A 25,597-nucleotide genomic window follows, 5' to 3' on the forward strand; every position below is an offset into this window, starting at 1 on the left:
CCTTTGTGAAATGGGCAAACTGGTGCGTTTGTGCTGTGGGAACTTGCCAAATTGGGTGGGTAGCTGCTGGGTGTAAAGGGTATACTAGTTGAGGTGGTGGCCGATCGTGTCACTAATCAGCCTGTACCTCTGGGATTCAGTGGCTCGGTGACTTCTAGCGGAAGTGACATCCCTGAGTACAATGGGGCCACTGTACCCGCCCCGTCACTTCAAGGCCACTTTTAGTTACGTGCAAAGATGTGATAGTACATTTTAGTCCTGCTAGAGAAGCCCGTGTCATACACGTGACGCAAGAAGCAAGGGCGGCCTTAGGTATGTGCAAGCTGTGCACCTGCACAGGGCCACCAAACCACAGGGGCCGCCACGCCAATATATATCCTTAATATAATAATCCTCTGAGGATGGATACATATTGGCGTGGTGGCCCCTGGCAGGGATTTGGCGGCCTCCGGCTCTGTTCCACTTCCAAACACCCTTACCCCCCCCCCCCTCACCCACCTACCACCCTTCACTGGCCTCCGAGCTCCGCCCTGCTCTGACCCCTTCTTCCGGGGCCCCCTACCTACGCTCCCTGCCCAGGGCCACAATGAGCCTAGAGCCGTCCCTGCAAGAAGGGTTCGTATTGAAGGGAGAGAGCACGAGCCATCTCACCAGCAGGTCCTTCAAATCCTTCCCAGGACCCCAGAGCCTTGAAAAGTTCAAAACAATCCGAACCAAGCCATGGGGAGATACTGCGCATGTGCGTCCGGATCGCGCCGCCTTGGGAGAGGGGCCTGGTTAGAGCTGGGGGCGGGATGTTGAACAGGTGACTTCCTTTCTTTCACCTTTCAATAAACAGATTTGAAAAGAACAGGTGTCTGCCGGCCTGCAGGGCTGGGGCGGGGTGTAGCCACAATGAGATATGTCCAGATAAGACAAAACGATGGAGCAGAGCGAGGACCCCACAGCTGCCCTGGAAGGACATTTATTTCAGGATGGAGGAACATAGGCTGAGCAGGGTGTGACCTTAACACGGCAACAGGTGAGGTTTTGCATTGGGGTGCAGGTGCGCGCGCAGTGCTCTCTTTAGGGCTATTTCAGACTTGGGTACGAGATGCGTTTGATGCAGATTATAGGTTATTTAAAGGGTAGATGCAGGCCGGGGCGCGGACCAATGGCAGATGCCTACTCATTGTGGGCATGACTTATAAAGGATGCTATAAAAGTTGAATTCTGTTAGTCAATCAATCAATCTTCACTGTCATACATTCCATCTTTAGGCCTCGGGAGGTGTGCAGTGTCACCATCAGGACCATAACTAGCAGCAGAGAGGTGGCATAATGGCTTGCACTAAAGCCAGAATCCTTTCACCACAGATCAGCTGCAAAGCTGGCAAACATAAAAAAAAAAAATAGCAAATTTACTAGACCACGGTGGAATTTCGATTATCCTGGCGTAACGTCGTGTTACTTTTTTAAAATTTCATGTTATGCTTGTTACGTGAAATTTCCCAAATTACGCCATCACACCTCATGGCGTAATTATGTTGTATTAGCGGCAACACTTTAGCTTAGTAGAACAGGAACAAAACAACAACCAGAATGCGTGTGGCCACTGCTTGAGGCGCTTGAATTTTGTACGCTATATTTTTATTAGAACAGAATGCAGCCTAACTTGACGTCAGGACGCGTCTTGCACTAACGTATACCGCATAATGGCGTTTTTGCATTTTACGCAATTTCTCATGATTTTTTGCAGAATTTCAATTACTTCTTCAAAAAGCAAATGTCTCCCACCAATATAATTTACAGGGCACTAATTTTGCCAGAGTTGACATTGACCAGTTTGCAGGATTTAGCTTGTACACGTGGAGGGTTCTATGGGGCACACAGATTTGGGGGTCTACTCCAAAGCTTTCCTATCCTGGACCCTCCGTTGAGATTGTAAAAGTGTCTGAGGAGTGGTGGGGGCCCTCTGGCCGACTTGAATAATGTTCACACATTATTTTAGTCCCTATTATTTCAGAACTTAAAGCCTGATGTGTGGCTCTGATTGCAGGACAATGGCCCGGAGAGGCCATTTGATGGACCTGACTGGCACAAAAGGAGGTTTGTTAACGGGTTCCATGGAAACCAGATTCTGATTCAGGGCTATTTTTAGTTTGCGAGATTAGGGATTTTCGACTACGTATTTAAATAGGTTGTACTTAAATATTTTTTTAGATTTACATTTAAATTGAGGATTTTATGTTGAATAATGAGATTACAAGTGACCTTGATATTTTTAATGTGGCTGCATTTCTTTTGCCAGGGGAGGCTTATTGGTGCCTGTTTGTTCAATAATCCATGTTTTCTGTGTTTTTTTATATTTGTCATCGTACTTACAAATGTTGAAGGGATTTCACTGACAAGGCAGCTGGAGGGGAAGCTGGCAAAGGCACAGAAGGGAGGGGGCATCGATCATTCCAGGGCTGGTGCAAAACCAAGCAATGGTCACAGAGGTGAACCTAAACCCACAGAGGTTTTCTTAAGCCCACTGTCTGGTACAGGGTCTACTAGGGTAGAAGAGACTGATCAAAACAATATCGAATATTTAACAGATTATGCAATGTCCATAAATGCTCTTCCAGTCCACGGGGCCCTATGAACTTGGGAATTAGGGTCAGGCAATAAAAGTTATTATTAACTGACTTTAGTAGCCAGTGGGGCTGTTTAAGTTAAACGTAGTGTTGGACTTGGCCCTTTTTGCAGGGTCATCCCTGAACTTTTTGCCTTCCTCCTATATTTTTTCTGACCTGTTGTTGGCTATTTTATGACTCTGGGCACTTTACCACTGATGATCAGCGACAGTGCTAAAGTGCATATGCTTTCCCTATTGTAAAATGATGTATTAATCAGTGGTTCCACGTTTGGCTATTTGGTTTACTTGTCAGACCCTAGTACAGTGCACTGAGCTTGCCCAGGGCGTGCAAATCCAAATGCTGCTGGTGGGCTCGCAGCACTGGTTGTGCCACTCACAGAAGCAGCCTTGTAAAATGTGTCTAAAATCTGCCATTGCAGAGCCTGTGTGCAGTCTGGTACTGTCACACCCAGTGATAACGACAAGGAACTGAATAGAATTGCGATTTACTTATTACTCTATGTAGCTTTCACTAAACAGCACATTAGCTAACCATTTGTAAGTTTATAAAGACAAAGGAGTGAAAATATTTTTTACACTTGAAGTTGACCACTGCTGGAACCTATAGCAGCTGGAAATGTTCTTGATTGAACATAAAGCCCTGAAGAAAGGGTATATGATACCCGCGAAACATGTTAGCTGAGCTCTGGATAACTGTTGTTTGTCTTTGTCTTTAGTGCAATTATATATTCGCTTTTTGCATCAACCTTACAATCGTTGTGGGTATTTACTTCATTGATGACGACAAATTAAAAAACAAAAAAACACAGAAATAATTTGGCAGATTGACTTTCAGAATTAAAGTCGTTGTTTGATACAAATGTAATATAAATTCAAATTTGTCAGGCTTAATTGAACAAAACAGTTTAAAAATGGTATCGTTTGAAATATCAAAGCTTTGCAACCTATTTTTTTGTATCAGAAAATTTTATGTTAGACATCATACTGACATAGAGTGAGTGTCTCTTGATGTAGGCGTCCCACTTATAATTGGAGGTATTTGTTCCAGCTACTTTTCATAAAACTATTTTGTTTGGTACGGCTATACATCTAGTAGTTTGTAGAAGATATCTGGACCACAGGTGCAGGAGTGTAGTACTACTGTATACCATTCTCTTCTCTCAAATCAACCCATTCTCATTTGGCTTTAGGCTAGTATACCAAATCTTGGGTTTAGTAGTTGACGGAATACTGAATAATTGCTCTAGTATTCATCCTGAATTTAATCTCTATCTAGCATTGTCATTAATAAGTAATCTAATGATAGCACATTATAAAAATAATTAAAACCAGTCTCACAAATTCTTTTCTTTATCTTTTATTATTTTATATTCTATAGCACAACGTATCCAATAAAAGTTAGAATACAACAAATTAGAAGTAATCAAAAATATTTTTCAACTTTTAAAAATTCTAACGCCCGAATGACAGTGATTTTTTTTTGTTAGCTGAAATTAGATTTCCATTAATATTAATCCAAGCAAATACGCTTCTTACATATAAATCTAACAGATAACCGCCCGAAGATGAATAAACGGATCTACACAACAACTCTTTCACTATATTTAAGTTTCTGAAACTTGAATTTTGAGGGTAGCATAAAAATATTGTTTGATTGCAACATCACCGATTTCTTTTACACTTTTAATACCGCTGTCCATTTTTGTTTTTCTGTTCCTCTGATGACCCCTAACTGGTTACTGCTGTACGTCCCAAATTTATCTTCCAATCATATCATGTGGGATATTGTGAAAAACAACATTATCCCTCTTTTGTGTCTCATAATCAATTTTTTCAGTCCTAATCCATGTCTGTCCACTTCCGTTTCCTCCTGGCTGACCTCCACCAAAACAAGCCCTCGCAGGACAGTAACTGCATAGTTTCCCATGCATTCTGCCTTCCCGCTATTAATCCGCTTTCAATGTCAACGAGGTATCTGCTGGTTGATTTTACAGACTGCTACACTCCAAATTTTGCAGAACAATCCCTTTTTTTGAAATTCTTTTTTCCAAGCAGTGTTTAATGAGAGTTGTTTAACATGCTCTCAAGCATTTTCGCTTATGGAGCTAAAGTGATTTAGAAGATGTTAGGTTATGGGTACAGGGGGCACGAGTAACTATGTCGAGAGAAGTGAGATGAGTGTTGGTGCTGTTGATGAAGGGGAGTAAATGAGTTGGGATTTGGATGGCTTGTGAATGTGGCCAATGTGAAGCAGCAAGGATAGTTATTCATCAAGAAGGGGCAGTAGTTTGGCCAAGACAGGTGGTGTAGAACAACTGGACAAGAGGGTGTGAAGATGAGGTGTGCAAAGAGATATGAAGCGGACAGGAGAGATGCGCAGAAGTGATTGTGTTGTCTAAATTCTCCCAAGAAGGTTTGAGAAATGGCACAGAAAGTAGAGTGCAGCAATCAAAGGACAGATAAAGGGAGTGGAGAGTGTAGATGGAGCTTCCAAACTCTTGACTCTTCTGTAGAGAAACATAGATGTCCTGCCGGTAGGTGTGTGGTTAAGGATACACAAGCGTGGCATAGGCTGAGAGGTGTGTTAGGGCAGAAAAATGTTGTGCTGAGACAGAACAGCCACTAGGGCAACCAAGAAGGACATCAGAGGTCACAGTTCAGGGTCTCCGACACACAACTTCTATAAGTTTCTGAGATGTGGCTGGTTCTGTTCTGGCCTTGTTGACTCACCAGTGGTCTTAGCATGTTGATATTATTTTGAAATAACCATAAAACAATCTATGTCCAGTGAAAACATGGTCTGTAGAACAAAGAGTTTAGGGAATCTGCTAGTGACCGTCCTGATAAACTTACTACTATCTTTAACTAATTTTAATCATTAGTTTTTTTAAACTGCTCAACATAACCCCAGAGAGTGGCACATCCCTTTACTGAGTGACAGTTTCAAAAAGACAGTGGAAAAAATATCATATATGATCTGGTAAACAGTAATATATAATATCAAAAAAATGTCATTTAATAATGTAGATACGGCTACCGAGGGTTGATAATAAGGATATCGGCTAAGCTGCTTTCATTAATGATGATATGCAATGTTGAGAACTTACATTATCACCGCAGCATTTTCAATACAGTCCTGTTTCAATTAATATTGCAGAAAGGAAACAATTATTTGCATTTTGAAAAGTCCCTGGAAGAATTCGTTTTTGTAGATTCAACTTCTTTTTAAAATCATTTTACGAACGAATTATTCTAATATTTGTTGGGGTATCTTCAAACTCCAAACTTATTTTCTGAGAAGGATTGTTGGAGAAGGATTGTTTTATTATCCTCTTAAATCCTGCTGTTTCAGAAGGTCGCCTTTGCACTGAAATAGACATGTTCTACCAGAGATGGTCACTTTCTTTCTTTCTGGTAAATAAGCCTTTATGCGTGATGCGGACACGTTTAGAGATGCTCCATGCTTCCATGGGGAGCCAGTTCACCGCCACCAGAATTGGTGAGATTTGGTTCAACATTCTGTACACAACACGGCCAATCTAACAGATGCATGGAGGACCACTTTGGGGAGGGCAAGATGTGGTTTGGAGATACCGTAGTCCACACTTCACAGAACGAGGTAGTGAATTTCTAGCTTAAAACTGGATTTTACATAAATGGTTGATTCTTTGGATGAGACATAGTTAAAATTGAGGTCCCTTTGCTTTGCCGTTAGTGTGTGCTTTAAGGGTAGGTATTTTGTCTAACAGCAAGCTGATGGATTTAGCAGAACACGCAATTGCTGGGTTATGTTTTAATTCCTCAAGTGCATTTTTGAATCAAGTTAGGGGAGATAGCAGGGGATTGAAGAAGGAACTGTTTTTAATTAGCTAGGTTTTCGGTTGTTTCGTCTGCTTAACAGTGGTATGAGATTTTAGAGCGATGGAAGAGCGACGGGAACCTTGTGGAGCAACGTAATGGATCATTGATAAGTTTACGGAAGAACCTGGACATTTTTATGTAGTGGCACTGGCAAGGTATGATGAAAACCAACTAAATATCACACTGTTCATCCTTTTGCCTTCGCTGAGGTTTGTTCGAACAGTGGTACTTCGCCTTGTCAAAGACAACAGAAAGGACAAAGAAGACAGGGAGGCATGAGTCCTCTTTAGGATGCTGGAAGCGTCCTAGGACTATTTGGGCTGTTCATTCAGGGTGACGTCTCTAAGGGAGGACAAAGCGGTATTTCCATCCGTGTGATGGAGAGTTTGGTCTCCGTCACATTATTCACGGGGGGAGAACACCCCACATTTTTCTTTAGAAATAGAGGTGAGCCCCTCTGGTTTTGGTGGGTTGATTGCTTCTCAAATAGTTTTTATGGCACCATCTTCCTTTCTTTCTATGGTTAGATTTGGCTTTGAGGACCTGATTTTGAAGTTGCTTCTTTAATTTAGAAGTTGCTCCAGGATTCTCTTAAAGTGCCATTGTTGTTACATCTGCTCAGATGCTCTTATTTAAAGTATTTCTATGCTTATTCCGCTCTTTTGCATCAATGGTTTTGCTTGGTTTTTCTTTTTGTCGCTTTTGGGTGATATTGTCCATTTTTCTAACATTGGGACGTTTTACAGAGTTGCGAATCCATCAACCTCCTATTCAGGTGAGATGTATTGCACCGTGCGTGCTACTACTACATATAGCATCCGAGCATTAGTGTTCTTCAGATATTTTACCCACTGCTTTGCCGAAATGGAAAAGGGACGAGAAAGTGGTCAGACCCGTCTACGGTTGTTGGGGCTTCTGCCATGAGACTCCCCTCATTAGACGTGAGGAAGTCCTTTCTCGGGCCTTTTTTGTGCACGGGGATGAGTGAGATGAAGAAGAAATGAGGCTCGGCGTGATGCAGGGGTTTCTTCCTTGTCTCTCTAAGAAGGTTGAATCCATCCTCTGCTCATAGACCTGGCCTCTTGGCCCGTAGTGCCTCATCACGTTTTAAATCCTGGCGATCTCCATGCACTATGTTGCCAAAGAGGGAATATCTCTTGTTTGGCAACAGTCTGTACTGTCCGTGGATAAACACCGCCATTGTTGACGCTTGGGTTAGTAGCCTGGCCAGCTGTATGTAACCTCTGGTCCCGCCAATCACCCATCGTCACACATTGGGTAAGAATGTGCCAGACCGATCAATGAACATATGTACCTTGGGACCTTTCGATTGGGAAACGCATACTCAGGGTTCGCACTTCCAGGCAGAGAAGGTTTCTATGTAAGTGGGTGTAATTCTCCATCTTTCAAAATAACTCAAATACGTCATGCTTCTAAGGTACAGCATTTACAAACATGTTTACCCTATTTTCAACCTTACTGCTTCAACTCACCGGCTTTTGTTTAGTTTGGTAGCAAAGGCTGTGCACTCTCTCTTTGTGGGCTCAATATAGAACTCGAAGCACACAATGCCACAGGTGGTTGTTGTAGTCCGGGAAACGATCTTGACATCTTTTCCTGGTCATTCATCTGTTCATCCAGCTAAAAAAATTAACTCAAAAGAGCATCTAGCTGGACTTCCCATCTTACCCATTGGTGCCTGACTGTATGGGTGTCTGAACCTGAGCCTTACGGGGGATGTCTCCCAGGGAGATCTATAGAATACATTTGGAGTAATGGAAACAAACCGTAGCAGTGTCGGTGCCTGTTTTTTTAAAGTATTAAACAGAACAATTGCCAATACTGTTATCCTGAATATCTATTATTCGTCACAGCACATTGGAATAAAACCGACCGGGGGTTCAAAGACTAGTAGTTCAGCCTGAATAAATCATTATTTTATTTCTTTCACTTGAAATGCATTTGTCAATTATTTAATGAAACTTATACAAATTTTTGGATCCCTACGGTCAAAGACATTATATACAAAAAACAATCAATAAAACTGTACATATTCCAAAATATTGTAAAGCATTCATTATTCCCAATCAGTCCACACATTCCACATTCAACCGGTCACTCTCACACATGAAAAACAATTAACTATTTACATTTAACATTCCTATCTGAATGTACATAACACCATACACAAGACTTTTTTGGATTTATATTATCAAACAGAAATGAAAAAATTTTTGAGTTCTTATGGCGTATAAACTAATGGTCTACGCGTTTCGAACTCCAAGTGGGTTAGGAGTTCTCATCAGGACCTCATAACTCCTACTGTAAAGGAGCTTCAACAATCAACCCAACGTGGGACAAATTTGGCCCAGGTCGTATGGAATATGAACATGAAGTTAGATCACAGTCTCTCAATAGCCTTTTCGGTGAAGAATCACAGTGTTTCCTGTCTGGAGACTTCAATATTGTGAATCGCCGTGCCTCTCAATGGTTGAATCAATCAAACTTCCAGTGAGCCCTGTACTTACGGAGGTGAAAATCGGCGTGCTTCTCTGGCCGCGGGATGCATTCGCAATTATTCAGCTACCTGAACAATTGCGATTCACAATATTGAAGTCTCCAGACAGGAAGCACTGTGATTCATATTCCATACGACCTGGGCCAAATTTGTGATGAAAAATAGATATTCAGGATAACAGTATTGACAATTGTTCTGTTTATTACTAGGCCAGTGGCTTGGCCTTACTGTTGGGAGTCCATACCCAGTTTTGCTTTCTTTGTTTTTTTAAAGTGGAATGGAAGTTCGAGTACATATATAGCTATAGCTAGCAGCCCGTCCCGACGTTGTCCGGGTATGAATTCCTGCCGGCCAGTAGTATATTGTTTTGTAGGATTTCGTTTTGATAGCAATTCTTATCTGTGACAGGCCTGTGAACGCTCCGTTTCACAGTGCACTGCTGATGCACTTAAGAGTGCGCGTTCAGTAGTGTGAGAACTCGAGTTTCCCTACTTTATTTTTCCTTGCAATATTATATAGCGCTAACTCGACAGCATGGCATGAGCACAATTTACATTACAGAAGAACACATTCATTTGTGGTAGGCACGGGGAGAAAAAGCGATTTGCCTGGAATCACAGGATGTTGAGCTGATGCCGAGATTCAAACGTAGCTCCCCAGCTCCAAAGTTTGCAATTCTAGAACTTGTGGGGGGAGGTGTGTCTAAAAGTGTATGTCAGTTCTGGCCATCAATGAGAGAGACCTGTGCATTTTTCAAATGGGTGGTGAAAAAATATGAGTATGTTGCTGGAGATGTGGGCCGCCGTGCCACCAATGTACTTACCGGGGGAGGGTAAACACCGATTATTCCGCAACTTTCTTTCCGACTACCATCACTCCACATACTTTCATTACGAAAGTACCATGACTCCACAATGCCATTATAACGCATGGCATTACATTTTATATGCTTTTACCACGCATACATTCACAACAAAATTCATTGTAAATGCATGAATGGTAAAAGCATGTTTTTTTTTAAATGTTTGGATAAGGTAAATATGGGTATAGGGGTATATGTTTTGGGGTACTGAGGTATATGTTTTGGGGTGTTTTGGGTATTTTAAGGGTTCAGATATAGTTTTGAGTTATGGGGTACAGGGGTAGTTTTACGGTTTAGGAATAGGTATGGGATTTGGGGTACAGGGGTATTTTTAGGGTTCAGGGCTAGGTTTGGGTTTTGGGGTATAGGGGTATTTTTAGGGTTCAGGGGTAGGTTTGGGTTTTGGGGTGCAGGGGTATTTTAAGGATTCAGGGCTTGGTTTGGGTTTTGGGGTACAGGGGTATTTTTAGGGTTCAGGGCTAGGTTTGGGTTTTGGGGTACAGGGGTATTTTAGGGTTCAGGGGTAGGTTTGGGTATTGAGGTACAGGGGTATTTATAGGGTTCAGGGCTAGGTTTGGGATTTGGGGTATTTTTAGGGTTTAGGGATAGGTTTGGGGTACAGGGTATATTTATAGGGTTAAGATGGGTTAGTGTTTAAGGGTGTTGGGGTATTTTAAGGAGTAAGGGTGGGTTATGATTATGGGGTGCAGGGGTATTTTAAGGGAGGAGGGTGGATTAGCACATGATATGAGACATGGCCTGAAGGGTGGAACCTACCACACGCCCCCAGCGTTTGTCACGCCCACAGCACACGCTCACAGCACAACGCAGACACGCCCACAAGGGACTACTTTGCTGGCACGGTTCTTTTACCTTTTAAATGTATATGGTGGGCATCTGCATAGCCTATATATATATATATATATATATTTCCCCTCCCCCATTTCCAATCCCAGACCAACTGTCCCAGTTTTAAATACCACTAGGTTTGGGGTCTATGAGTACCGGCACATACTCCCTGTCATGTGATGCCATGTTGAGCGGTCTACAGCGCCTTTTATGTATGTTCGCATCATCCGTGGTCACTGTAACAATGACATTTTATGTCATGCATCGTGCCAAACTTCAAATATTCTGAAATAAAAATGCTGTGTTGCTTCGATCAAGTTGCTCAGACTTTTAAAACAACTTTGCATGGGTAAACTGGGAAATTGACCATGCTTGGTGAAAGGCAAAACTCTGAAACTTCGCTGGTAATAACACTTTTAGGATACTCTCCCAGGAGCCTAGTCACACACTTAAACTACTCTTTTACAATCAGTGGTCCCTTGTATAGAAAGACAATATGGAACATAGGTGGTAGAAAAACGTTTTAAAGAACTGGAAACCAGCTGACGGGAGGTGACTTGGTGAGCCCTTGCAGCATTCTCAGTCTACATGTTTCAGCACTTTCCCAGTGCTATAGGAAACCCAGCTGCCTGCACCAGGAGCAGGCAACCCAGATGTCAAGTAGGAGGCAAGTCTAGCAAAAGCACGAATAGTTGTGAGTATTAGGGTATATCTATCTATCTATCTATCTATCTATCTATCTATCTATCTATCTATCTATCTATCTATCTATCTATCTATCTATCTATCTATCTATCTATCTATCTATCTATAATCTCCTGAAGCCAATCTCAGTCGCTTTTTGGCCTTCAACATTTAATTGTCAAAAGTTGGTAACAGGGAATGATTTGTAGCACTTTTCTTTGTTGCAACAGAAACTCTGTGGACTCTCCTGCTGATTACGTCTACGGGACGGATGGCAGGAAAATACTATAGCGGGCAGTTCACCAAATGACAAGCGTTTTGACTGTGGCAGGAAGAGGCCTGTGGTCCGGGCATACTGAGGGGTGGTCAAAGAAATGGAGAATACAAGGTAACTGCAAGCATAGACATATAGCCAGATTTTTTGGTTGATTGGCTCCTCTCCCAGGCTGGAAATCTACGTTTACAGATCTCTGTCAGCCAAAGTGCCTTCTCTCAAGATGGGAGTAGCAATGTTTGGGGTGAACGTGGGCTGAAAACCCACCAACGTCCTTCTCTAATGGAGGAATGTCTTCCACCGAACGAGAGCACTCGAAACACCCTTCCAATGTCATGGAATGTTGTCCGAGTCCCGCCATCTTATCTCCTTAAATCGTTGCGGGTACCCCAGAGCATGTCAGTAATACTCTGCTGAACGCATGGCAGACTTTCCTTTAGGTAATTCTGCAAGGAATGGTGGTGGATTCGAATCTCTAGACTATCTCCTGATCTGTCTCCATTTACCTCCAAGCCTTGCTGTTCCTCATGCGTGAGCCTGAGAAGCCACATGAGTAAAATATCTAAAATGGCTTAAAACGATGGAACCCACAATGGGGTGGGAAGATGCTAGATGCAGGACCGCTAAACCAAGCAAAGTCCTTTGGTGAGCTGGAAGCATTAAGGTGAGAAGGTGGTGAACAAGGATCTAGAGAGGGTGCATTAGAGAGATAAAGGCAGTATGTGAACCACAAGGGACCGCCAAATCAAGAGACCTGTGAGGGAGGGAGGGAATACTGATGAGAGATGAAGGGGTTCAGAAGAGATATAATGGGGTTCAGAAAAGGGCGGGAAAGTCATGTCGTTGAAAGAGGAAGAGCTTCAGGAGAGATGCATTATCCGGGAGCAAGATCAACGTATAGAGAAGTTCAGGAGAAAGACTTGGGTGCCTGAGAATTTTAAAGAATGCAGAAAAGTTGTAACATCTTGAAAGGTTTCTGTACAAAGAGTGTCAATGTTGTTGTTTGCTACAGCTTCCGCCTCTTCAAGTGCAGGCGCTGAGAGGGCTGTATAGGAAGTGGTGATTTCTGCTGGATTCAAAATGGAAGCTTGTAATGTTGTTACTTCGGGCTGAGCGGCTCTGAATGGAAAAGCCATCTGTGTGCAAGCGTTGCAAAGTTGTCCTCTTTTGTGTTCATCGCCGTACTCAGAGGCGATCTCCGCTGTCGGTGGCTGCGGCGACGGTGAAAGAGAAAGACTGCTTTAACTAAAATGAAGAGGGGGTATCCACTTCACATAGGCTCTTTTGAGACTCCTGCACTCCCTCCAAATAGCAGGCCTGTCCCATACTCGGCCAGCACCTGCCCACACTCTGCCAGCGTCTGTCCCACACTCGGCCAGCGTCTGTCCCACACTCGGCCACGCCTGCTCCACAATCGGCCAGCCCCTGCCCCCACTCGGCCAGCGCCTGCCCTCCACTCAGCCAGCGCCTGCCCCACACTCGGCCAGCGGCTGCCCCATACTCAGCCAGCGCCTGCCCCGCACTCGGCCAGCGCCTGCCCCACACTCGGCCAGCGCCTGCCCCACACTCGGCCACCGCCTGCCCCACACTCGGCCAGCACCTGCCCCATACTCGGCCAGCGCCTGCCCCATACTCGGCCAACGCCTGCCCCATACTCGGCCAGCACATACCCCATACTCGGCCAACACATGCCCTACACTCTGCTGTGTCTGCCCCACACTCTGCCAGCACCAGCCCTAGCCCCACATTCCGCCAGCTCCTGCCCCACACTCGGCCAGCGCCTGCCCCACACTCGGCCAGCGCCTGCCCCACACTCGGCCAGCGCTTGCCCAACACTCGGCCAGCGGCTGCCCCATACTCGGCCAGCACCTGCCCCATACTCGGCCAGCGCCTGCCCCATACTCGGCCAGTGCCTGCCCCATACTCGGCCAGCGCCTGCCCCATACTCGGCCAGTGCCTGCCCCATACTCGGCCAGCGCCTGCCCCATACTCGGCCAGCGCCTGCCCCATGCTCGGCTAGCGCCTGCCCCATGCTCGGCTAGCGCCTGCCTCATACTCTGCCAGCGCCTGCCCAATGTTCGGCCAGCGCCTGCCCCATATTCGGCCAGGGCCTGCCCCATACTCGGCATTCGGTTGTCCCTTATGCACCAAGCATCTGCCCCATACCCAGTCAGCAGCTGCCCCATACTCAGTCAGGGGCGGCCTCATACTCAGTCAGCGGTTGCCCCACACTGAGCCGTTGCCCCTCTCTCAGTCAGCACTTGCCCCATACCCAGTCCGGTCCCGCTCCACTTTCTCAACATTTGCTATCCCATCCCTATAAAAAGTCTCATGTGAGCCGGCACCACCTCATTGATGGCAGGAATCCAAAAACAAATGGTTATTTCACAACACCCTTTTGAGAAGAAACACAAATGTTGACGTTTTTTTCCCCAGTAGTATTTGTACAGGCAGTACATCCGATAACGCGACTTTCCTCTAATTCCCGGCATTTGTATCCATTTCAGGGAATTTTGCAAGGAGGCGTGCCCCTGAAAGATTTGGGGTTATTATCAGCTAACCTATTTGAGTTCAGTAGGATTCAGGTAGAGTTTGTGCTATGTTTAAAAATGCACTAAGAGGTCAAAACAAAGCCTCAGTTTAAGGAAAGACAAAAAAATACACATTTACTGGCTGATTTGTACAATGTGAACCCAGAAAATCTGGATAATCGCAGCTGCCCTGCATACATTGTGTGATCTGAGGGAAATATTTTATTTCACCAAAACTCTTTTTCTTCATTATCGCGTATGAAAGCACTATCATATACGAGTTCAGACTACCATTAGCACAAAACTATAACTTTTAATAAGCATTTTTCAGTGGCACACGTTAAAGAAATACACTTTGTTGAATTTTGAAGGGATGATATCGTATTTTAGATGGTTTGTTGTATGATTTGCACAGCAAATATTTTCAGGGCTCCCCTCGTGCATGGCTTTTAAGATCCAAGCAAGACCATTGACTCAGCTGTGGCTCGACTCTCCCTGTTAATTTCTTTGGGCTCGGCCACCTCTAGAGGCTACATTATGTCTTAAAGTGCTCTACATGTATGAGAGTCGGGTACGGTGGCCAGCATTTGTCACAAGCCCCAACTCATACTTATCCCTTCGAGTGCCACACCCGGGCTTCTCAGCACATATGATTCCATTTAGAAGTTCTACTCATCTTGACCCCTCTTGTCTCCATCTCCATCTCAGCTCACCCAGCCCACTGTTGTTCCCATTTCCCACCACTCTTCACAATGCAAGCGTGGTATCTTTAATCGGTTAAGTCGCCATAAAGTCGTGGTTCGCATGTTCGACAGATGACTTGAGAGCACCAGCTACACCTGAAAGGAGTATTCTTAAATTACACGTGCAGCAGGGGCTGTGGTGGTCCCTAAATCTAACCATAACCTCCACTGAGGTATGGCCAATCACACATGGAGCAACCAAACTTACAACTGCAAGTGCTTCTCACAATAAGACAACACCACAAGAGCACCACGAGATAGACAAAGGACTAGACAGTGGATGCTACTACATCCACTGTAGCTCTCAGTGCCCAATTCTTCACCTATGCTTACTTGTCTCCACATAGGTAAATAATTGCTCAGATGTTATCTTTTTTAACATTACGCATGTAAATTCACTACACAATTTTCTTAAACTTCCACGACTTTGTTTACATGTGTTAACACTGCGCACCTATGCTCACATGACACGCTTTTGCTCACATTTCACCCCTTCTTTCAGATAGTGCACCTATGCTCACATGAGACACTATTGCTCACATTCCACCCTATGTTTCAGATAGTGCACCTATGCTCACATGACACGCTTTTGCTCCCATTTCACCCCTTCTTTTAGATAGTGCGCCTATGCTCACATGACACACTTTTGCTCACATGCCACCCCTTCTTTCAGATAGTGCACCTACACTCACATGACACACTTCTGCTCACATTGCACCCCTTCTTCACATTCCACCCCTTGTTTCAGATAGTACACCAATGCTCACATGACACACTTCTGCTCACATTCCACACCTTCTTTCAGATAGTTCACCTATGCTCACATGACACACTTTTGCTAACATTCCACCCCATCTTCCAGATAGTTCACCCATGCTCACATGACACACTATTGCTCACATTCCACCCTATCTTTCAGATAGTGCACCTATGCTCACATGAGACACTGTTGCTCAAATTCCACCTCTTCTTTCAGATAGTGCACCTATGCTCACATGACACGTTTGTGCTCACATTCCACCCCATCTTCCAGATAGTGCACCTATGCTCACATGACACACCTTTTCTCTCATTCCACCCATCTTCCAGATAGTGCACCTATGCTCACATGACACACTTTTGCTCACATTCCACCCCATCTTCCAGATAGTTCACCTATGCTCACATGACACACTATTGCTTACATTCCACCCTTCTTTCAGATAGTGCACCTATGCTCACATGAGACACTTTTGCTCACATTTCACCACTTCTTCTTTTAGATAATGCACCTATGCTCACATGAGACACTTTTGCTCACATTTCACATCTTCTTTTAGATAGTGCACCCATGCTCACATGAGACACTTTTGCTCACATTTCACCCCTTCTTTTAGATAATGCACCTATGCTCACATGAGACACTTTTTCTCACAATTCACCCCTTCTTTTAGATCGTGCACCCATGCTCACATGAGACACTTTTGCTCACATTCCACCCCATCTTCCAGATAGTTCACCTATGCTCACATGACACACTATTGCTCACATTCCACCCATTCTTTAAGATAGTGCACCTATGCTCACATGTCACGCTTTTGCTCCCATTTCACCCCTTCTTTCAGATAGTGCATCTATGCTCACATGACACACTATTGCTCACATTCCACCCCTTCTTTCAGATAGTGCACCTATGCTCACGAGACACTTTTGCTCACATTCCACCCCTTCTTTCAGATAGTTCCCCGATGCTCACATGAGACACTTTTGCTCACATTTCACCCCTTCTTCTTTCAGATAGTGCACCTATGCTCACATGAGACACTTTTGCTCACATTCCACCTCATCTTGCAGATAGTTCACCTATGCTCACATGAGACACTATTGCTCACATTCCACCCCTTCTTTCAGATAGTGCACCTATGCTCACATGAGACACTGTTGCTCAAATTCCACCTCTTCTTTCAGATAGTGCACCTATGCTCACATGACACGTTTGTGCTCACATTCCACCCCATCTTCCAGATAGTGCACCTATGCTCACATGACACACCTTTTCTCTCATTCCACCCATCTTCCAGATAGTGCACCTATGCTCACATGACACACTTTTGCTCACATTCCACCCCATCTTCCAGATAGTTCACCTATGCTCACATGACACACTATTGCTTACATTCCACCCTTCTTTCAGATAGTGCACCTATGCTCACATGAGACACTTTTGCTCACATTTCACCACTTCTTCTTTTAGATAATGCACCTATGCTCACATGAGACACTTTTGCTCACATTTCACATCTTCTTTTAGATAGTGCACCCATGCTCACATGAGACACTTTTGCTCACATTTCACCCCTTCTTTTAGATAATGCACCTATGCTCACATGAGACACTTTTTAACACAATTCACCCCTTCTTTTAGATAGTGCACCCATGCTCACATGAGACACTTTTGCTCACATTCCACCACATCTTCCAGAGAGTTCACCTATGCTCACATTACACACTATTGCTCACATTCCACCCCTTCTTTAAGATAGTGCACCTATGCTCACATGAGACGATGTTGCTCACTTTCCACCCCTTCTTTCAGATAGTGCACATATGCTCACATGACACGCTTTTGCTCCCATTTCACCCCTTCTTTCAGATAGTGCACCTATGCTCACATGAGACACTATTGCTCACATTCCACCCTATCTTTCAGATAGTTCATCTATGCTCACATGACACGCTTTTGCTCCCATTTCACTCCTTCTTCTTTCAGATAGTGCACCTATGCTCACATGAGACACTTTTGCTCACATTCCACCCCTTCTTTCAGATAGTTCCCCGATGCTCACATGAGACACTTTTGCTCACATTTCACCCCTTCTTCTTTCAGATAGTTCACCTATGCTCACATGAGACACTTTTGCTCACATTCCACCCCATCTTCCAGATAGTTCACCCATGCTCACATGAGACACTATTGCTCACATTCCAACCCTTCTTTCAGATAGTGCACCTATGCTCACGAGACACTTTTGCTCACATTCCACCCCTTCTTTCAGATAGTTCCCCGATGCTCACATGAGACACTTTTGCTCACATTTCACCCCTTCTTCTTTCAGATAGTGCACCTATGCTCACATGAGACACTTTTGCTCACATTCCACCCCATCTTCCAGATAGTTCACCCATGCTCACATGAGACACTATTGCTCACATTCCACCCCTTCTTTCAGATAGTGCACCTATGCTCACATGAGACACTTTTGCTCACATTTCACCACATCTTCTTTTAGATAGTGCACCAATGCTCACATGAGACACTTTTGCTCACATTTCACCCCTTCTTTTAGATAATGCACCTATGCTCACATGAGACACTTTTTCTCACAATTCACCCCTTCTTTTAGATAGTGCACCCATGCTCACATGAGACACTTTTGCTCACATTCCACCACATCTTCCAGAGAGTTCACCTATGCTCACATTACACACTATTGCTCACATTCCACCCCTTCTTTAAGATAGTGCACCTATGCTCACATGAGACGATGTTGCTCACTTTCCACCCCTTCTTTCAGATAGTGCACATATGCTCACATGACACGCTTTTGCTCCCATTTCACCCCTTCTTTCAGATAGTGCACCTATGCTCACATGAGACACTATTGCTCACATTCCACCCTATCTTTCAGATAGTTCATCTATGCTCACATTACACACTATTGCTCACATTCCACCCCTTATTTCAGATAGTGCACCTATGCTCACATGACACGCTTTTGCTCCCATTTCACCCCTTATTTCAGATAGTGCACCTATGCTCACATGAGACGATGTTGCTCACTTTCCACCCCTTCTTCCAGATAGTGCACATATGCTCACATGACACGCTTTTGCTCCCATTTCACCCCTTCTTTCAGATAGTGCACCTATGCTCACATGAGACACTATTGCTCACATTCCACCCTATGTTTCAGATAGTGCACCTATGCTCACATGACACGCTTTTGCTCCCATTTCACCCCTTCTTTTAGATAGTGCGCCTATGCTCACATGACACACTTTTGCTCACATGCCACCCCTTCTTTCAGATAGTGCACCTACACTCACATGACACACTTCTGCTCACATTGCACCCCTTCTTCATATTCCACCCCTTCTTTCAGATAGTGCACCTATTCTCACATGACACGCTTTTGCTCACATGTCACCCCTTCTTTCAGATAGTGCACCTATGCTCACATGACACTCTTCTGGTCCGATTGTACTCCATCGCTCATAATGCGCACCCATGCTCATATGACTCACGCTTACTCAGATGACACGCCTTTGTTCATATTATACCTGGTGCTGACAGTCACATTGTCTAATCTTTGCTCCAACAATGCACTCTGACATCTGTCTTGGTAGCTGACATTAGTCCGTCAGAGCAGCCAGCACTACGTTGGAAAATGGAAAACATACAAACTCATTCATATAATCAGAATTTTATACTGAGCATAATACAGCACTGTCATTGCTCTGCACCAAAAATCACAAGTTTTACTATTACCCAATTTAATGGTTGCATAGATTTTGTATCCAGAAGGATGAAAGGTCGATTAGGTCTTTCAGTGACTCGGACATGACGTGTAGGTCACAGGCAGATGTCAACAACAAGCAGTTAACTCACTTACCGGTGGCATTGCTCTCTCATTAAAACAAAATTAAGAAATAGGAAAATCTATCCATTATGAGCACGAGCTTTGTCAAAGAAAATAGGTCTGAGTTTAATGTGTTAACACATTGGTATATATGGGAGAGAGTCTGCAGAAGGGGATAGAAATGGACGTAGTTGTAAAGTAGCCCCTCTTTCAGTTCAACGCAGGCACTTGATTAGACGTGGAGTGATACACTCAAAGAGCCAATAGCATTAGCGGAGCTTGGTAACCACGAAGCTGAGCCAAGATGTAATTGATAAAGTCACAAGCCAATGGGTAAAGAAGGCTGATCGAAGAAAGCCAGTGTTTGAACGCAATGAACTCAAAGTCCATTTTATGTATATTATCAGCAATAGGTATGTTTTTACAGCTACACTATCAAACCTAAGACCAAACCATGACACCCGTGAATACACCTATTCTGAACAGAAATGGCAGGGTCCATCTCTCCTAGCGAGCTAATGTGATTTGGAACCCCATTCAAAGAAAGATATACCCATTGCTTCCCACGAGCCAATGCTCTTAAACATCAGTAAAGACAGGGTACCCACTGAACAACAACTCTTCTCTCACACCACTGTGTTTAAACATTTCCATCATAGTTGTCCTTTTTCCACTATCTCGGTAGAGCACCCCAGTGTCTCTCCAATAAATCTTTAATCTTCATGCGGAACCTTGTCTATGACTTTGCTGCGACCTAGCGACTCCTACTCTTCTTTAATCGGCGAGTCTAGCTATATACTCCAAGATGTCCATTTGGTATTTATGGCATTGCCTTCCCTTGGTTAATTGTTCCTTCTTTGTTTCTAAGATATTTCAAATAGGGACAAAACGATGTGCGACCTCCAGATATTCCTCCAATTCAATTCGCAAACGTCTCCTCACTGCTTCGACTTTGTAAAGTGGGAGTGCATCTGCTTCTGTCCTCTGGTATCTCGATTTTGCTCAAATTTCTAGCAACCAATGGTATATTTAATGATTGTATGTTCTACACACTCTTAAACAAGCATTTTGGGTAATTATGATTAAATGGCAAATGATCCTGCCCACACCATATGATATTCGCCATGCAGACCCAAAATATTTAAAATCCAATTAATCTGGATCTTGGTAATAGTTGCACATTATAAAAGCCCATGAATGCCTTGCCGAAACGTGTACACGTGGGAATAGATTAGAGAGAAAAGAAAATTAAAGTGCTTTAGGTCCGCCTGCATCATTACCTGATGATGTCACTTTAAGGATTTTAAGTAAATACAGTTTGGAACATATACCTAAGATTTCGGCACCAATATTTCCCTATCTTTATCTGTACATCACTCTGTGTGATGCATTAACGATTGCCAAAAAATAGTAGACCTAATCAGAATTAAAGCTAAGCAAGACTGATTAAAGTGTTGGTTTCCCCAGTGTCGTCCTCTTCCTCAGTAAAGTTCTTGAAGGAGGGAAGCATATAATCTGCCTCATTTGCTTTTCTTTCTTTATACTATGATCTATGCTCTCATCATTACTCAAATAAAAGTGTTTGCACTCATACCTTCCTTTATCCTTTCTTAATTCAACTATGAACATTCATCTATTACAATCACTTGAAAATAGACTTTCTCAATACTTTAACATCCCCTCCACCTCTTACGCACAGATACCGCCATCTTAATTCTAACGAATACCCTTGTCACAGTCCTTAGAAATTGTGCTAACTTTTCTTCCTTGTGGGCCTTTGCATTCCTAGCTGGCTGCACTGCATCCCTTTGCATTTGAAAAATGACTTCCCTGAACTCTTTCTGCTACTATACTGTGTAATATTCCAAAGCCAATATTTTTGCCCAATGCTATTTCTGCCTCATTCATTCAGTGCTACAGTGCACTGTTGTATCCTGGTATTTTATGCCTTAATTCTTGGTTTAGCAAACCTAGGATGTACTAACACTGAGCTGTGTTACCCTTCTCCATGCTTTAATTACATTCAGGCTCTGTTCTCATTTGCAAATACTGCTTGCCTAGAACCCAAGAGTCATTGCCTTTTAAAAGACTGTCTCACTCTAACTATTCCTACCACAACTCACTATGTGGCAGTATGTAGAGCTGAGGTATTCTCTTGCCCTCATGTTTATGACTGTTTCAATTCGTTGTAATTTGCCTTGGATAGTCCAGGGTGTCTCTGCTTTTACCAAATAGGTGACTCTATGGTGTTTCCACCAAAATTCTCCCTAGAGTACCTCACCTTTGTTTGCTGCCTAAATTGTCCCTTAAACTTCTGAGGTAGAAATGTTTTGAGTGTAGAATCCCATTTTCATAAATGTTCAAACTTTGGAACTCAACTACTACATACATTTCCGCAGTGGAACAAGAATCGATGAAGTCAAGGCAAGAACCAAAGACCTCTAGTGTTCCTTTCGAGCTGTGTCTTGTAATTGCACCACTGCAGTATTTGGAAAAACCAAAGGTTAAAGGGATGCTTTAGTTAAGCATGGTGATAAAATCTTAACATGTGAAAAAAATCAGAAAGTTATTGAAAAAAGCAAAGGTTTAAGAGATGTTTTAGGTAGGTGTTGAAAAGAGATCAGAACTTACGTTTAATAACTGAATAACACTGGAATTCACCAGATATAATTTAGTGACTATAACTTTCACCCCCGTTCCATCCCGGGTATGCAACGCTTAGTACATCTATTACATCACTCATGGCATGTTAAAAAACATCTTCTTTTTTTTATAAATCTATTTATTATAAAAAAGGAACAAACAAAACAGTGGCATCAGGTTAGCAAAAAAAAAACATTTTTAATACCATCACTGATTGTGTCTCAAATGACATTATTGATTACATCATCCAATGACTCTGGCAGCATGCTGTAAGCACCATGGACTGGAAGTAATTCAAGAAGCTCCAACTGAGACTCAGTTTCCATCACCAATTTTTTATAAAAGGCATAACCTTTGATAAAATGCTGTGAAAATAGCATATATTAAACCTCTCCCACATTTGGTGGATTTTACTCTTTTGGCAGGTATTCACCCCCCTAACAAGCAAAATTAGTCCATATAGGGATGATGGCGTCACCCACTTTTTAAATCTTGAAAAGCCTCCAAAAACTGTTTGTTCTCTATTCTCCTTGATGGGGCCACCCTCTTAAAGACTTAACATGACCTACAATAATAAGTCAATAGATTGACAATTTTGAATTAACCACTGGTAAGACACAGTCAAACAGGGCAACTCTCCGTACCTTGGTAAAATACACAACACACATTTCATGGATGAGGAGAATGGCACCAAGCTTATGGGCTGAGATGAGCAGAATGGTACCAATTGGAACCAATCTTACAACCACACTGTGAGCTAAACCATTCCCAAGTGGGCCATTCCTACATTCTACATCAGTTCACAATTTCCAATGCATTAACATTTTCAGGGAAGTCTACAAGTAAGCATCCACACCTCATGAACCCCCACTTTACATTGAATGTGTCTGTTGTACTGTATGACAACTATTTAACTTGAGCATATGCTCAGTCATCCACAGGTGGACAATCTGTTCTAAGCACACATTTAGGCTATTTGAACAGATTTTTGGCAAATGTTATTCGTCCTCAGTCATAACCAACTTTGAAATATGCCTCTGCAACCCTCACCAGATGTACTCCACTTTTACCTTGTTTAACATGGACTGCTGCTTGCACCCGGCACTTTACTGGTAGTTAATCGTGCACCGTATAACGTTTTCCAACCACAGCCAGGGCACACCTGGGTCCACACTATTTCCGTTCAATGCACAAACGTGTACACATTCTACGCTGTATATGACTGTTGGTTTTACTATCAATGTTCCTTTTTAAAATAAGTTAGGGTTATGTGTTTAGCAGTACCATGAATGATGTCATCCTTGATGCAAATTGAGATGTCATCAGTGAGGTTTTTTAACATGTATGAGTGATGTAATTTGTGAGGTCATAAGGAGTGGATGAAGGCAGGCACAATTTATAGATAGTTTACTAAACTATAACTAGTTTTTTAAATGTAAGTTCTTATCTCATTTCAGCACCTAAATATAACCTCACCGTAACCTTTCTTTTGAGTGAATTACAGTTTTTTTATTGGTTGCTAAGATCTTTTTACCATGCCTAACTATACTGTCACTGTAACCTTTATTATTTTTTAGTGACTTTCTATGTTTTTTTTCACCATATTCTAAGTTGAACATACTCATATAAAAAACAAATATATGAGGATGGAACCTATCACCCCCCCCCCCCCACCTCCCAATTGGCCGGTGGTCATGTGACTCTTTTTGCAGGAGTCCGGACCAGGACCCCATGTCTGGTAATCAAGGCCAACACATTTTGTCCTGAAATTGCAGCCAGCCAATCAGAGAAATCTGTTACCCCGGCTGCAGAGATGAGACCACAAAACCATATTGGCGGATGAGAAAAAAACCCCTCCCTTGACCAATCAAGATTGAGTATTTTTTTTAAATTCTGGAACTGCTGAAGTACCTTTGTACTGGTACCGTGGTAGTCCCACAAATTAACATTCCAGAAATATCTCTAACAATTTCCTTCGCACCCAACCAGAGACCCTCTTTAAACGCTAAATTTGTTTTAAAAAGCTGACCAGATTTACCTCACCACCCCTTGTTGTAAATATTTTTGTCCACCCTAAGCGTGGAAGGGTATACTCAGATGTGAGTCCCTTGCTCATTGCACCATCAGGATTCAAGCAAGCCGGGCCGAAGAGGCTGAAATGCCAGAAACCGGTCCCCGGTAGCTTGTTTCCTTCCCAGTGTAAGAATTGGCTTTTGTAGTTTGGTTTGCCCTGTTCCCATCATGCACTGGGACAGGAACAGACTAATTTGCATACAGCCAGGTTCTGAAACTGGGATGGTGCAGTGAGCTAAAAAACGGTGTTGGATCTAGCCCTGATCTCTTGACTGGGTGAGAGTATTCTGTTTAATTCAGAGACTCTGTCCCTCACCACCCCTTGTTGTAAATACAGATTTACTCCAAAGCATACTTTCTGAGTAATCTTCACAGCTGTTGGTCTGTGTTAAATTTAAAAAGAGAAATTCATAGTGAGGAGTAATGGTTTTTGAAATCAGAAGAAACAGAAATCTCTGTAAACTGTCCTTGGATCTTAGAAATAAATGTGGAGAATCACTGTCTCACTCTGCTTGCATTATGCAAAGCCGTGATGATCTGCTGGCAAAGGCTGAATCTTCCCATCTCCTAAGCAAGGAGCATCAGTACAACGCGTTTGCTCATACCTGGCCATTTCAGAATTGCATATGGACTTTTGGTCAATTAATTACGGAACGTTCTCGGTAACTTTTATGCTTCTATTGGAGGCAGGGACATAGTAACAACAACCTTTGAGCCTGTGTTTCTACAATGCCAGAAACCATGGTCATGCAAGACTGTACCAATCCATGCACCAGTGTAGGTCTGATAGCATGGACAACAATGGTTATTTATGGAACGATGTTTGTTTGAAAACAAAACATTGGATTAAACTTGCGAGCCAATGTTCTTCTCAAATCATTGTCTTCATTGTGACTGATACATCTTTGCTCACACTGAGAACCGTCGAATCACTGATAACGCCATACCTGGACATTTGTAGAAATATGTGTATCTACCACACAAAGCTCCTAGTGTGTTTTATGGGAGGCCCGAGGAGACTGCCCACTCGGTGCCATCAGATGGGGTATGGGGCAGTAACTCTGCAATCGTAAACAGTGAGTTTACTAACTATAAAACGGATTAAAGGGATTTACCAGGAGGTCATCTTTGACGAGGATCGCCCAAAGAGAATTTGCATCTCTAAGTTTAGCAAAATACTTCATACCCATCTAAATCCGGTTCCCTCAATACACAAACATGTAAATGCAAAAATGTGAATTTTTGTATCTGGCTCCTAAGATGGAGGTCACTTTGGGGAACTTAAGCACAGAGTAATAAATTGATATGCACAAGATGGATC

The 25,597-nt window shown here is 43.1% G+C and overlaps 1 protein-coding gene across 4 annotated transcripts in view; it reads left to right on the forward strand.

Annotated features, from left to right (window-relative positions):
- SLC6A9 (solute carrier family 6 member 9) overlaps nucleotides 1-25,597 on the forward strand; it is a 602,921-nt gene that overhangs the window by 314,457 nt on the left and 262,867 nt on the right. The window lies entirely within an intron of this gene.

The sequence above is a fragment of the Lissotriton vulgaris genome, chromosome 1_1, assembly GCF_964263255.1.
Source record: "Lissotriton vulgaris chromosome 1_1, aLisVul1.2, whole genome shotgun sequence".
NCBI classification, from domain to species: domain Eukaryota; kingdom Metazoa; phylum Chordata; class Amphibia; order Caudata; family Salamandridae; genus Lissotriton; species Lissotriton vulgaris.